At 35.0% G+C, this 15,427-nt stretch overlaps 1 pseudogene; it reads right to left on the minus strand.

Moving 5' to 3' along the window:
• Window positions 1–519: 519 nt before the first annotated feature.
• LOC149252165 (cytochrome P450 750A1 pseudogene) lies at window positions 520–5,200 on the minus strand (annotated as a pseudogene).
• Between the last annotated feature and the right edge of the window lie 10,227 nt (window positions 5,201–15,427).

A 15,427-nucleotide genomic window follows, 5' to 3' on the forward strand; every position in this document is an offset into this window, starting at 1 on the left:
ATTCCTTACACTCACGGAACAACATGCGATCAAGTACACAACATTCGCATACTTCGGGTGCCTTCCAAAACAGAGCAGAAGGGTAGAGGAGTACTTAGATAACAATGAACTAGAAATTTGAAATGTGTCTCATTAAAACACCCTCATGTCCAACCCTTGACTTGCCTGGCAGGGACTACTGCCGCATCCAGCTCGGGTTCAAAATATAATTGATCTTAATGCACTATTACAGAAGGCACTTTACGACCGTTTACAATAATCTACCTTATATTATTTTTTCTGAAATACTCTTCCCCTGCTTCAGGAATATGCGACTATTTATATTAATGGCGATATCTCTAAGATGCTAATATTTAGTAATCCCGACATAACGAAAATGACAGCATTTTTAATAACCTCGACAGGACCAGATGTACAGAGTTAGAAAGGCGGGTACTATCATCATGAGCCAAATAATGGGAAAACAATTGCAGCTAAAGAGAAACTGTCCCTTCCCTTGTTTCCTCCTACTCCTACGGTTTACGGTGGGACGCTGATCCTCGATCTTGGATAGGCATGGAGCGGTACCTGTCTTGGAATCGTCATTCCAGAGGCCTCTGTCATATCCAGCTGGGAGGGATCACCTTCAACCCTCAAATCAAAAGTGTGTAGCAACTGAGCCACTGCAAGTTCAATGGTATGAATAGCCATAGATGCCCCTGGGCATCCTCTCCTTCCTGCCCCGAACGGTATCACACTGAAGTCCGATGGATCTGTTAAATTGATATTCTCTTCTTCCATGAATCTCTCGGTCTTGAATTCTGCAGCATCTTGACCCCACATATTGGGATCCCTCCCTATAGCCCACACATTTACGATGACCGTTGTTTGCTTAGGTATGTAGTATCCTCCTATCGTCACAGACTCCATAGATTGATGAGGAAGCGCTAGCGGCAGCGCTGGGTATAGTCGCAGAGTCTCTTTTGCCACACAGTGGAGGTATTTCATGCTTGCCAGATTCGACTCTTCTACATTACCTTGTTGGCCAACGATCGATTCGATTTCCTGCTGCAATGTCTTTCATGTTTGCCAGATTCGACTCTTTTACATTACCTTGTTGGCCAACGATCGATTTGATTTCCTGTTGCAATGTCTTCATTACATGGAGATGTCTGAGCAGGTCACTCATTGCCCATTTTAACATAGTTGATGTTGTCTCCAAGCCCGCCCCGTGTTGAAATAATCGCCTCCGATGCAATAAAATTCTGCCACGGGTTCATTGTACTCTCTGCAAGACCACTTTTTATCGGGACATAACGCTCGTTCAGTTTGGGCAAGCGATATTCATCCAATTGCGAGAATCACTGTCCGCCATCGATTAAGTCAAAGTTGCGTACAGATCTGCGTACAGGTTTATTTCCTGAAGAACAAAAGTGAAGTGTTTGAAAAATTTCGAAATTTCAAAGCACTTGTGGAAAATCAAAGCGGACTGCGCATCGAAGTTTTGAGAACTAACAGAGGAGGTCAATGTATCTCCAAAGACTTTCTACGATTTTGTAGAGAAAATGGAATACACAAACAGTTTACCACAAGGTATACTCTGCAACAAAATGGAGTAGCTGAAAGAAAGAATAGGACCATCATGGATATAATGAGGAGCATTTTGAAGGCAAAGCATTTGCCAAATGATTATTGGGCTGAAGATGTACACTGTGCAGTATATATTTTGAATAGGTGTCCTACAAAAGCAGTGATGAACAAAGTGCCGGAAGAAGCATGGAGTGGGAGAAAGCAAGGAGTCACCCACATGAAAGTTTTTGGATGTGTGGCTTATGCACACATTCTAGATCAGTTAAGGAATAAGTTGGACAGCAAAGGGGAGAAATGTATATTCATGGGATACAGTGAGGAATCCAAAGCATACAGGTTATATATCCCATCTACTAAGAAGTTTTTTGTGAGCAGAGATGTTCAATTCATTGAGGAGGAAGCTTGGGATGGAAGCATAGAGAAAACAATGAATGTTAAAAACTGTTTGTCTCATGATGAAGATGACGAGGAGATGGTTGAAATACATCCCCAAACAGCAGTGCCAACACAAGGACAGCAAGAGACACCCTTGAGGAGAAATGAAAGTGCTTCTCCAAGCACACTACAAGGAGGAAATTCAAGTGCTTCTTCAAACACTTGCACACCAAATGAAAGAGGTAAGAAATTCAGAAATTTAAGTGATATTTATGATGAAGGAATGAATTCCTTGTTTGCTTTGTATTGTCATGTTGATGACTCTATTCATTTCGAAGATGCAATTAAAGATAAGAAATGGATAGAATCTATGGATGAGGAGATCAATGCCATAGAAAGAAACAAGACATGGGATTTGGTTGAACTACCAAAAGGAAAAGAAGTCATTGGAGTCAAATGGGTCTACAAGACCAAGAGTAATGCTGAAGGCAAAATAGAAAGACACAAAGCAAGGCTGGTTGTCAAAGGATATAAGCAGCAGTATGGGATAGACTATGAGGAAACTTTCGCACCGGTTGCAAGAATGGAAACAGTGAGAGCAGTGCTATCCATAGCAGCACAAAACAAGTGGAAAGTTTATCAAATGGACGTGAAGTCAGCATTCCTAAATGGAGTGTTAATGGAAGAGGTTTATGTTGAACAACCTCTAGGCTATGAAAAGAAAGGCCAAGAGCACAAAGTGTGCAGATTGAAGAAAGCTCTTTATGGGTTGAAGCAAGTACCAAGAGCATGGTACAGTAGGATAGATTCCTATCTACTGGAAAATGGATTTGAGAAATGTGAGGGAGAACCCACCATCTACATCAAAGAAAAGGATGGTAAAATTTTAATTGTTGTGTTATATGTTGATGATGTTATTTTTATAGATAATGATGACTACCTCATTGAAAATTTCAAAACAGTCATGAAAGAAGAATTTGAAATGACTGACATGGATTTGCTGAGATAATTCTTAGGAATATAAGTAGATGAAAATGAAAATGGGATTCTTATCTCACAAGCAAAATATGTTAATGAAGTGTTGGAAAGATTTAACATGCAGGACAACAAGGCAACAATCACTCCCACAGTGATGGGATTAAAACTCAGTAAAGAGGACAGCAACAAGGATTTTGATCCTAGTTTGTACAAGAGCATAGTTGATAGCCTCATGTATTTGACTGCAACTAGGCCAGATATAATGTTTGCTGTTAGTTTAATTTCCAGATTCATGAAGAGGCCAAAAGAAACACATTGGCAGGCAGCAAAAAGAATTCTAAGGTATTTTAAAAGTATTAAAAGGTTTGGCATTTTATATACTGTCTCAGAATGTTCAGATTTAATTGGATACACTGATAGTGATTGGCTGGAAGTGTAGATGATCGGAAAAGCACAGCGGGTTATGTTTTTCACATGGGTTCAGGAGCCATTTCATAGGCTTCTAAGAAACAACGTATTGTAGCATTGTCTACAGCAGAGGTTGAATATGTGGCAGCTACAGTAGCAACATGTCAAGAAGTTTGGATGAGAAGGATGTTAAAGAGCTTAGGCCAAGAGCAGGCAAAAGGAACGGTGATTTTTTGTGACAATAGCTCAGCTATTGCATTATCCAAGAATTCGGTGTTTCATAAGAGAACGAAACACATTGACACAAGGTTTCATTACATCAGGGAATTGGTAAGCAATGGTGAAATTGTTTTAAAACATTGCAGGACTCAGGAACATGCTGCAGACATTTGACAAAGCCATTGGATCAGAAAAGCTTCGAATTTTTGAGGAAATGTCTGGATATGACTGATAACCCAGCAGTTGAAATTAAAGGGGAGTGTTGAAATATTAATTTCATCTGCGCACATTTACTCCTACGAAAACAACTGAGGAAAACCACCCAGACTCCATCGGACCGCTTTTGCGGAAGGAGTGGTATTCCTTCAATTGCCCCCGATGCAATAAAAATCTGCCACGCTATCATTGTACTCTCTGCAAAACCACTTTTTATCGGGACATAACGCTCGTTCAGTTTGGGAAAGCGATATTCGTTCGATTGCAAGGATGACTGTTCACCGTCGATCAATTCAAAGTTGCGTACAGTTCTGCAGGGCATGGAGATTGCGTGGAGTAAAAAAAAATTTTGTTTTGGTCGCAGGTTTTATCATTAAGGAATTTAATGAATTTATCATGCTCGTAGATAGTAGGTAAAAGTCTTTAAGTTTATTTTTTTTACGGCATGTAATATTGTAATGTTTTATTCTGGTAGTCTTTTTTTTTGTTAAAAAAAAAAAAATTGTAATGCTTTTTGTTATCAGATATGAAGAGTAATGTAAGTTGTGTAGTGTGAGAGAGGTTATACGCACAACAGTGCGAAGATGAAAAAAAACTAGAACAGAGCAGCTCGGGAATGTAGAAGTTTTTCACACAGTAGTGTGAATATGAAAAATGCAGCAGCATGAAGATTTTTTTCTTGTTAAAAAAAAAAATGTAATGGGCAGTAGTAAATGTAAGATTTTGTTTTTGGAACTTTACAAGAAAAATTCCCAACACCCCAAACATATACAAATCCAATTAGTTGCAAAATGATGACTGGCCGAAGTTTAAGAATGAGGAGCGAGGCATACAAGCACAAGACCCTTATGGTTTCCAGTCTGATTTTACTGTTGGTCTTAGCCAAATGGAGCAGCGCATCCATGAATTCTTGGACATGAGGCTCTGCTTCTCCCTCTTTCTGGCCATTGGAGGCCTTGGCCATGAAATGATTAACATTAACATGGTCATCTATTATTTTCTCCGCAAATTCGTTGAATGTTTTATCAATTTTCTTCATCTGTCGCTTGATACCTTGCAAATCAAGCGAATCCAAGTACGGAATGAAGTCTCCAATGTTGAAGTCTCCCACCCTAGCTGTCAACTGTACCAACAGATCTTTAAACCCTTTGAATTCACCACCCAAATCATCGTCCGAAAATTTCTTCTTCACCAGTATTCGCCTAACAATATTGGAGGCGAGATTAGAGATGGCCTTGCTCACATTCATGCCCATTCTTCCCTTCTCACTCTCCTCCCATATTGAATGGATCATCGCAGACACCTCTTCTTCCCGCACGCACCTGAAGTACTCAATTCTTTTGGTAGTCAGGGGTTCTAAGACGCACATTTTCCTCATTTGCCTCCAATGATCTCCATATGGAGCGAAGACCACATCGTTAAAATTGAAAAACATTAATCTCGCAGCGGCTCCTAGGGGTCGACTGGCAAAGATCAAATCATCAGTTTTGAGAAAATGTTTGGCTATCTCAGAAGAAGAAACCAGACGGTAGGGACTGAGCCCAAGCGCAGAAACAAAATGGGACCATATTTGTGGGCAAGGCCTTCAAAAAAACGATGAGCGGGGAGTCTCAGTTGGTGGAGGTTTCCTATGATGGGCCATGCATAGGGTCTTGGAGGTAATGCACTAATCCTTTTTTTGTGCATAAACCATATCAAGAAGAAAGAGAAAATGTACAGAGAATCGCTGCTGTGGCAGCCCCTCCATCCGTGATTGTGAATGCTGCAGGCAAAGCTAGAGAAAGACGCGAATTATGAAAATCCATATCTCACACACCCATTCTGAGCACTGCACTCTACTTTTTGGAAAGGAAAACGGTCTGTTGGTATTAATAGCCGTCAATGAGGCAATCACATAAGGTTCAGTTGTCCACAGGCTAGATGTCACAAATGAAGCCATTGAAGGATAAATCAAAACAAACTCTAAACTTATCTTCATAAAATTTTAAACTGTTTTAATGACCGACTCATTTCAAATCATTGAATAAAAAGACACTAAAGTTGTCCTCATTAAATTTAAAGAAATAAAGGTAATGCAAATTACTAACTTTAAATAATTTGGTGCCCTCTCGGAGTCCGAGGAGGGACGTCGTTTCATTTGTTTGGTGGGATCAAATATTTAGTGTTCCTCTTTATTATGCTCTTGCCCGCATAAAATACTTATAATGTTTTAATAATATTTAACCTTATTTAAAAAATGTTTTTTTAATTTCTTTATGGACGTGATCTGTCGATTATATTGACGTTCATAATAGTTAACCATTATTTTCTATCGGATAAACATTTGATATTGTTTTATTTTTTTATATCATAATTTAAGATTTCCAAGTAATGATGAGGTGTCAATTTGATTCTCTATAACAATAATAGATACCTATTATTTTTTATGAGAGAAAAATAAATTAAAAAAAATGTTATTTTCAAAAAAATATGTTTTTAAATTCCTTCCGTGGTATAGTGTTTATATTATATATATATATATATATATATATATTTTAAATCGTTATTTTCAAAAAAATAATTTATTAAATTCACCTTTTCCTCGTATAGTATTGATATTATTTATAATATATTTTTAATGCTATACTTGTTAAATTATTTATTTTATAATTTTAACAATATAATTGGTTAATCAAATAATTAAATAATAATAACATTCAATTATTTATACAAGTCTAGATCCATCTTAACACCAGATCTATTAAGCTTTGAGAGGGATCAAATCTCTCGAGGTGCAAACGCATTTTTTGAGTGCAAAACTTGACGAAAGGTTTGCATCTCACGAGATTTGATCCCTGTTGGCACTTGATAGATCTGGTGTTAAGATGGATCTAGATTAGTTTTAGTAATGTGTAGTTATACAAAATTTGTTGAACATCTAAATATTTTGATCATTTTAAATATGCTAGATATGTCTAAGATTAATTTGGTCAATTTAATTTATAATTTACATCTAAATATTTTGATCATTTTAAATATGCTAGATATGTCTAAGATTAATTTGGTCAATTTAATTTAAAATTTTCTTAGTTACCTCAGTTTGTTGAGATGAAAGAAACTGTGAGTAACTTGAATGATGAAAAATGATGAAATACAAATTTTGAGTGCAAAGTGTCAATGTAACAATTTTGATAGATAGAAAATGTGAATACTAAGAATATAGTCAATTACAAACAATATTCATTTCAATCAATCTGAAACTATTTTCTTCTACTATTCATATTTTCTCATATGGAACGTATGAAAAGAGAAAAGAGTAGATGGAATCATATGGAACGTATGAAAAGAGAAAAGAGTAGATGGAATCATAGACCATTCAGCTACTGTAGTAAACAATATAACATACCTTTGTCCTTATTTCTCTCCAATAATAATAGTAGTTATCTGAAACTATTTTCTTCTACTGTTCGTATTTTCTCATATCGAACATATGAAAAGAGTAGATGGAATCATAGACCATTAAGCTACTGTAGTAAACAATATAACATACCTTTGTCTTTGTTTCTCTCCAATAATAATAGTAGTTATCTGAAACTATTTTCTTCTACTATTCGTATTTTCTCATATCGAACATATGGAAAGAGTAGATGGAATCATAGACCATTCAAATATTTAACTCGAGCTACTGTAGTAAACAATATAACATACCTTGGTCTTTGTTTCTCTCCAATAATAATAGTAGTTTTCTCAAAATTCAATCATGGTGACTTATGGAGTGTTAAACCCCAAATAATTTTCAATAGTAGTTATTTTCTATTACAATGCAAAGTAATTAACAATGTTGGATGGAAAATGGGAATAATAAGAATTTACCCAATTATAAATAGTTTATACTTTCAAGAAGAAAACATTTGGGGTAAGAAAACATTTTATTTAGGATGAAAACTCTAGTTTTGCATTTATGGTTGAATAATTTTTATGTGCTTACACTGAGAGAAAGTGTGTATATTTTGGGGGTGAGAAGGAAATAAAATGGGAGATATAGATATATATGGGGGGAGAGGGAGTAAGAGAGAGGCAAAGACATGGAGGGAGGAATAGATATCGATATGGAGAAAGAAATGTTAGAGAGAAGGAAGGGGGAGAGAGAGAGGGAGGGGAAAGGAAGGCAAGGAGAGAGATATAGATAGATATGGAGAGAGTGAGTGTATGTTTAGGGGTTGAGATAGAGAGATAAAGAAGACGATACAATGGGAGATAGAGATATAGATGGAGGAGGTAGAGATGTGCTTACACTAAAATCAATGCACACTATTAATCTAATTACTTTCAAATTAATATACGTCATACATCTTGTTGCATCAAATTAGAAATCAACATCTACACTAAAATCAATCCATCTAGTGAAAACAATCAAATAGGATTAGAAATCAAAATATATACTGAAATCAATGCATCTAGTGCAAGCAATCAAATAGGATTAGAAATCAATATCTATACTAAAACAAATCAAATATGAGTAGAAACCAACATCTACCCTGAAATCAATGGATCTTGTGTAAGGTATTAAATATGATTAGAAATCGACATCTAAACTGAAATCAATGCATCTAGTGCAAGTGATCAAATAGGATTAGAAATATATATCTACACTAAAACCAATGCATCATGTGCAAGCAATCAAATAGGAGTAGAAATCAACATTGGCAATGAAATCAACGCATCTAGTGTAAGGTATTAAATAGAATTATAAATTGACATCTACACTAAAATAAATGCATATAGGTCATGTGATCAAATAGGATTAGAAATCAACAACCACATCGAAAATCTAAAATATTCATGACTTTCTAGATCTAACTTCTATGTCTTTATTTGTCTCTGTGAGACTCTTTCTCCTTCCCTCTCTCTCCACCTTCCATTCTGTTTCTGTCTCCCTCCCCCTCTCCTTCTATCTCTTCCCTTCCCTCTCTCCCCCGTCTCACTCTATCTTCCTCTCCCTAACTTTCTCTATCTTTCTCTTATTTCCTCTCTCCCCCTGCTATCTATATTTATAACTCCCTCCATGTTTCCTTATTTTTCTCTCTATCTTAACCCCCTAAACATTTGTCACGCTCTCTCTCCCCCCATAACTATCTATCTATATACATATCTCTCTCTCTTCCTTTCCCTCTCTATCTCTTCTCCTTCTCTCTCTCTCTCTCTCTCTACCCCCTCCATTGATATGTCTATCTCCCATCTATCCCTCTTTCTCCCTCCCCCTCTTATACACCCTTCGCCACCCAATATATATCTCTATCTCCCCTTGTCTCTCCTTATCAGCCCTAAAACATACACGCTTTCTCTCCGTATATATCTATCTCTCTCTCCCTCTCCCACTCTCTCTCCCCCCTTACTAACTCTCCATCTCTCCCTTGTCACTCCCTCTGCACCTTTCTCTTTCTATGTCTTTATTCCCCTTCCAACTCCATCTCTCTCCCCCCCTCTCTCTCTCCTCTCTCTCGAGTGCTCTCTCTTTTTCCTTCATCTCTCTCCCCTTCTCTCCCACCTCCCTCCGTCCCTTCACCCATCATACACACACTCTCCCTCCACCCTCCAACTCTGTCACTATCTCCCTCCCTCTCTCCTTCTCTCTCCTCCTCTCTCCACTGTCCATATCTATGTCTCGCTGTCTCTCTCTTCCCCTACTTTTCCTATCATTATCCTCTCCTTTTCTCTCTCTTCTCTCGTCTCCTCTCTCCCTCATTCCATCTTCATCTCTCCTGTCACTCTCTCTCTTTCCCCCTCCAAATACATTTCTCTCCTTCCCTCTCTCCCCCTACTCTCTCTCTTCCTTTCTCTTTCTCACTGTGTCTTTCACCTCTATGTCTCTATCCCACGTACTATTCCCCCTTCCATTTCACTTTCTTTCTTAAATATGAGCCCATTGTATTATATTTAATAAAGTATCTAAACTAATAAAAAACATAATTGGTTGTAAAATATTAAACCTATATTTTGGATCAATCATGTTCAAGAAAATACAATAATAAAAAAAATTAAAAGAATCACACGCTATCTTTCTTCTATCATTGTTAATTATCTTTCTTTCTCGTAGCTTGGATCCTTGGTTAAGATGAATCTATCCTAGTTCTTTATAATATTATTTATATTATATAAATTTCACATATGTATATATAAAAGTATTCCATTTTTTAATTTATTAAAACCTCCATTTAATCTCTATGCAAATACTGTTAGTAGTGGTGAGGATGGAGGGTTTAGATATACCTCAAAAGTAATTCTAACCACTTTCTCTTAGATTTAATTAAAAAATGTTATAAAATTAAATTAAAATAAAATATTTGTAAAATATTTTAATTTTGAAATAGGCTATTGTTTTTTTGCATGTGGTATTGATAGGCCATGGTATTGGCCCATGGTATTGTAGCAATTAAAAACCTAGATCCATAACATAATAATCCAAAGTCTATATGGCCCATGGTATTGATAAACCATGGTAGTAGCCCATGGTATTATAATTTTCTTCCCTACTCTCCCTCTCTATCTTTCTCTTCTGGGTATTGGCCCATGGTATTGTAAAAATATATATTTAGAAGTTAATAATATCCATGGTAAATATTCATCATTAAAAATCGTGTCATATTGTAAATGCTAAATTTTTATATTCTTATTAATTAAATTTATTAATGGAACACATCTATATTAATTGTTACAAATACACTGATTACATAAACTATAATATTAAACAATATTATATGTAACCCAATATTTATAAACACCCCCACCTAATAAATAGTGGCCATGGGTGGGCAGAAATACTAATTAAAATGTAATATTATTAAATTTTACATAATATTTTAGGTCACTCCCCACCCTAAATATTACATTCTACTCAATATTTCCACTCACTCCTACTAATTCTATTGAGCACCTTCCATTATATTGAGTTTACCCTCCCACAACTGAAAACCTAAATGCAACCTGAAATTTCCCTCGTAATTATTAAAGGATATGCCCAATTGAATCCTCCACTTCCTTCACCTAAATTTTCTTTTTTATTCGATGAATAAGCTAATCGATCTCTTTTTAAATTACATATTTATCATTTTCAAAATTGAGTTTGTTAATATTACTCGACAATTCTTTTAATTTAATTTTTTTAAGTAGCATTACACATATCTTCGGCATATAAAATATATATTAGCTTTTCGGCATATACAATATATATTAGCTGACACACATATATTTTTTTATATTTTTTAATGTAACATTACATATTTTGTAATACATTTTAATGTAACGTTAAGTAAAAACTAAATAATTTTAAACAGAAATGGCATTTTTTTATTTAATTTTTTAAAGTAACATTACACATATCTTTAGCATTTACAATATATATTAGCTGACACACATATATTTTTTTTATTTTTTTTAATGTAACGTGACATATTTTGTAAAACATTAATTTTAAACATAAATTTTAAATAGAAATGGCAGAATCGAAAACTTGAACGCAACTAAATATAAATTTACCTCATTATTATTATTACATAAATCACAACTTAAAACCTAAACACCATGAAATTTACCTATTTATTATTAAAGGATATGCCCACTTGAATCCTGTGATTCCTTTACCTAATTTTCTTTGTTATTCTATGAATAAGCTAATCATCTCTTTTTAAATTGTATATATATCGTTGTCAAAATTGAGTTTGTTAATACTAGCTAACACATTTTTTTATTTTTTATTTTAAAGTAACGTTACACATATCTTCAACATATACAATATATATTAGCCAACACATATATAGTAACATTAGACATATCTTCAGTATATACAATATATATTCTTCGACACACTCCTTCATATTTTTTAATATTCTTTTTAACGTGACAACGTCTTTGTCATATTTTTTTAATATTTTTTAATGTTATGTTACGTTACGTGACAACATCTTCATCATATTATTTTAATATTTTTTAATGTAACATTATGTTATGTGACAACATCTCGTTCATATTTTTTTAATATTTTTAATGTAACATTATGTTAGGTGACAACATCTCCCTCATATACTCGGTTTTTCCCTCATACACTGGGTTGTAGAGCGCCTCTCAACGTAATAATATTAATAGTTCATTTTAAAGTTGGTTTATAACAATGCATTTGTTTTTTTTATGTAACATATCTCTTTTCTATAAAAAAATCATTTCTCATTAACCTAATATGATTATACAATATATACTTTGTGATTTTGTTCTTCCTCCTTTCTTCCCCCTCAACTTTAATCTGTCTTTGCTAATTGCTAATCCTAGCACCAAGCTCTTCATTAACCTACATGGTGTACCATCATCCCCATCATTAGGCTATATAATAACATCCCGCACTCTATATAAACCTATACCTTCGTTGGAAAAATAGATTATTGTAAGGTTGAGCACTCATCCACCTTGGTTTAAGGTTCTCATGAACATTTCAATGGTTATTTAATTTGACCTCGGGCTATTGTAGTAATTTCTTGTCCTTTCACTTGCCAGCATGTCCTCTGTGGCACTGTATGGTCCAATGCACACCTGCCATCTTAGCCAGGTCACATGGCAATGCCCATCATTGTGGTTTGTGAATGGTTGATATATGTTGATGGGTTTCAATGGGTTATATCTGCTCTACTCCACTTTAGTCATGACCTAACCCTAACCCTGCTTCATTTCGTGCTTCGCATGTGGCAAACACTCCATTTAGCGATACGAGAGTTTTAATGCAATTTCATCTGTGTAATTAGAGCTCTGAGAAAAATACGATGGAGTCCTCCTCCACCATACCCAAGTTTGACATTCCCTGGAATCTTGCATTTATCTTATTTTTTCTTCCATAAATGTTGATGTTATTTGTGTGTTGAGGCTGCTTCGGTTTGGTCTTTGTTGACAGGGAATGTTCATGACGAATTCAGGATTGTTCGAGCACCTGCAGGGCAAAGGAACACCCTCAAAAATTGCCATTATGGCGACAACCCTTAGGTCAGTATCCCAACTCTGCACCCAGTTCACTTTCCCTTGTTGTTTTTATACTCTGTGATTTAAAGGGTACTAGTTAATTCCCATCTCAAATGTTTTGTCGCGGGAGAGTGGATATTTCGAGGTGATTGAATCAACCCAATGCTCGGTTCACATGTTGATTCGCATTGGTTTTATAGGTGTCAGTGCCTACCTCTTGGCCCACTTAATTGTATTCTATTAGGTTACATAATCTATTGTCAAATTTCTTATTGTGGGAGTGTAGGTTATGAAAAACTAACGAATGATGTTTAAATTTGGTGTTTATTGTGTTTGCCTAAGTTGTTGCTCTCGTTTCCCCTGTTTGCACTGCAATCTTCTATTCCTAGGTTCTGTGGTGTTGCCATGGTGGTGTGCTTGTGACCATAATGCTTGATTCTTTATGCGAGAAGGATAATGAAACATTCATGTTTACAGATGTTGACCTTGGTTGTGGTCTCCAACAATTAGACAACAAAGGTGATTGGGTTCGTCATTCATCCACTGAACTGTCGAATTGATCTTATTTGTGGGATATACTCTTGCTACTCTTTGAAATGAATTGACAACTCATCTGTATGATAGTTATGACCAGGAATGGTCTAATTTTTCTCATGAACATTGCAATTTACTTTCTTTCCTAGACTTATTGAGATGATACTGTAACATCTTTGGTGTATATTTCTATTGCAGTGATACCTTAGAGATAAGCCTAGATCTACCTTATAACTTTCATGTACTATTGTATGAACAATTTCATTTCAAAATCTTGTATATTTTATGTCAGAACTCCTCTTTATATTAACTCTATTATTCATTTCTAATCTTTAAGAGTTAATTAATTGGTGCATGTGTTCTTGTAATGGTTAATATTCCTCACAGTGATCTATGTAAGTTGTGCATTAAATGGTTTTTATACATCAATAGAATTTTCTTCAGCTGCTTCATTACTGGAATTTTCTTCAACTATGCATTTGTTTATTTATATTCATTGTTGGAATTTACTTAAGTTGTTAGATCTTAAAAGTGAAATCTAGGTACATTCATTTTCAATTTATGGGCATAGCTATATTTTTCACTACATTAATTGTGCTTTGAAGCTAGCTTTCAAATTTAGTTACAAGCATGTTGATTTCAGGGTTAAGAGGTTTTGCCTTAATGCCTAATCTCAAGGTTATATATGTGAATTCATTTCAACTTATATTTGATGCTTTACTCTGTGGTATATTTTGTTTCAATGAGATTCTACTTGTAATCGTAATACTTAAGTACGGGACTATAATCATGGAGATTCCTTTACCTAGAACTTAATATGTAAATCGTATACAGGGTGGCTATAACTATTAGTAAAGGGAATTCACTGGTTTGACATATAATTATCATTGTACATATTCTAATGATAGTTTGTCATGCAGGTTCTCATTTAATCCTTATCACTATACGATCTACTGTCTTTTTAGGAAGTTCACCTTAAGTGTTGTATTTATGCTAGTCCTATACAACTTGCGAGTTCATTATCGAGTTATATTTGGTCGTGCAGGAGTAGAAGGGTTAATTTTTTTCTTTTTTTTCTCACTCATAAAAATGCTCAAATCGCCTTTCTTGTATGTCTATGTTGCATACCTTCTAATTTATTACAAGTTAAGGGCTCAAGTATTTCTCAGTTCCTCTGCATGTATGTGATGGACACATAGTGGAAATCCATGGGGAGAGGAACTTAGCCTTCTACCACTATCTCATGCATCCAATTTATCTACCCTTTGTTTGATTCCTATGGAATCTAATTTCCCTCCTATGGAGAATTTGGGAGGTTAGTGCTACAGTTTCAGTTTTAATACACCAGTTCGATCATGTATTGTGAAACCAAATTTGCAACCACGAAAGGAATGCTAGTATCCTTTTAATCCTTTTAACAAATAATATTAAGATAATTCTTTAAGATTTACATAACTGGATAGGCACAAGGAATCCATTCACAATTTACAATAACCCTTTCCTCCTTTCAGTGGAATGTAAAGTATAATATAGTTGTTTGACACATAATATTTTCCTTATTTTTATTACAGCAGATTATATCTCTACAAATATATATTTAAGCAACAAAGAAAATGTGTCTATATGCAACAAGAACAACATATTAACTACTACAATATCTTCAAAACAATAACCACATACATCTATAACAATTAATTCATAATCGTAATCAATATATATCAATCCAACGATTTCAATTATCTATCATAATAAAAAGCCTACACCAGAGAAGACATTGTCCACCCGACCATGAACTGCCTCTAGTTCTCCCTCGAGGTCGATTGTTTTTCCTAGAGAACCAACAACCTCATTAATTCTCCCTTCGGCTAATTATTACCCTTCTTCATGATGTTGTTTCTAATTCAGCGACGTCCCTCTTTTGATGAGCTTTATTGTTTTCATGCCTGGGCTTTGCTTTTAAAGCTCGCTTTTCTCTCACATGACGCTTTAAAAGAAATCGGTCTTAGCCCTTTTCTTCAACTAAGCTTTTTCTAAGGGATTTTATCTCCCTCCCTTAATCTTATCTAGAATCTTTGAAAATTCTAATCATCAAGAATTAACAATATTATCCTCGAGTGCCTTCTATGAGTACATAGCTTCCTTAAACATT

The sequence above is a fragment of the Pinus tabuliformis genome, chromosome 7 (assembly GCF_031772625.1).
Source record: "Pinus tabuliformis cultivar Carrire ecotype Pingquan chromosome 7, CPIR1, whole genome shotgun sequence".
NCBI lineage: Eukaryota > Viridiplantae > Streptophyta > Pinopsida > Pinales > Pinaceae > Pinus > Pinus tabuliformis.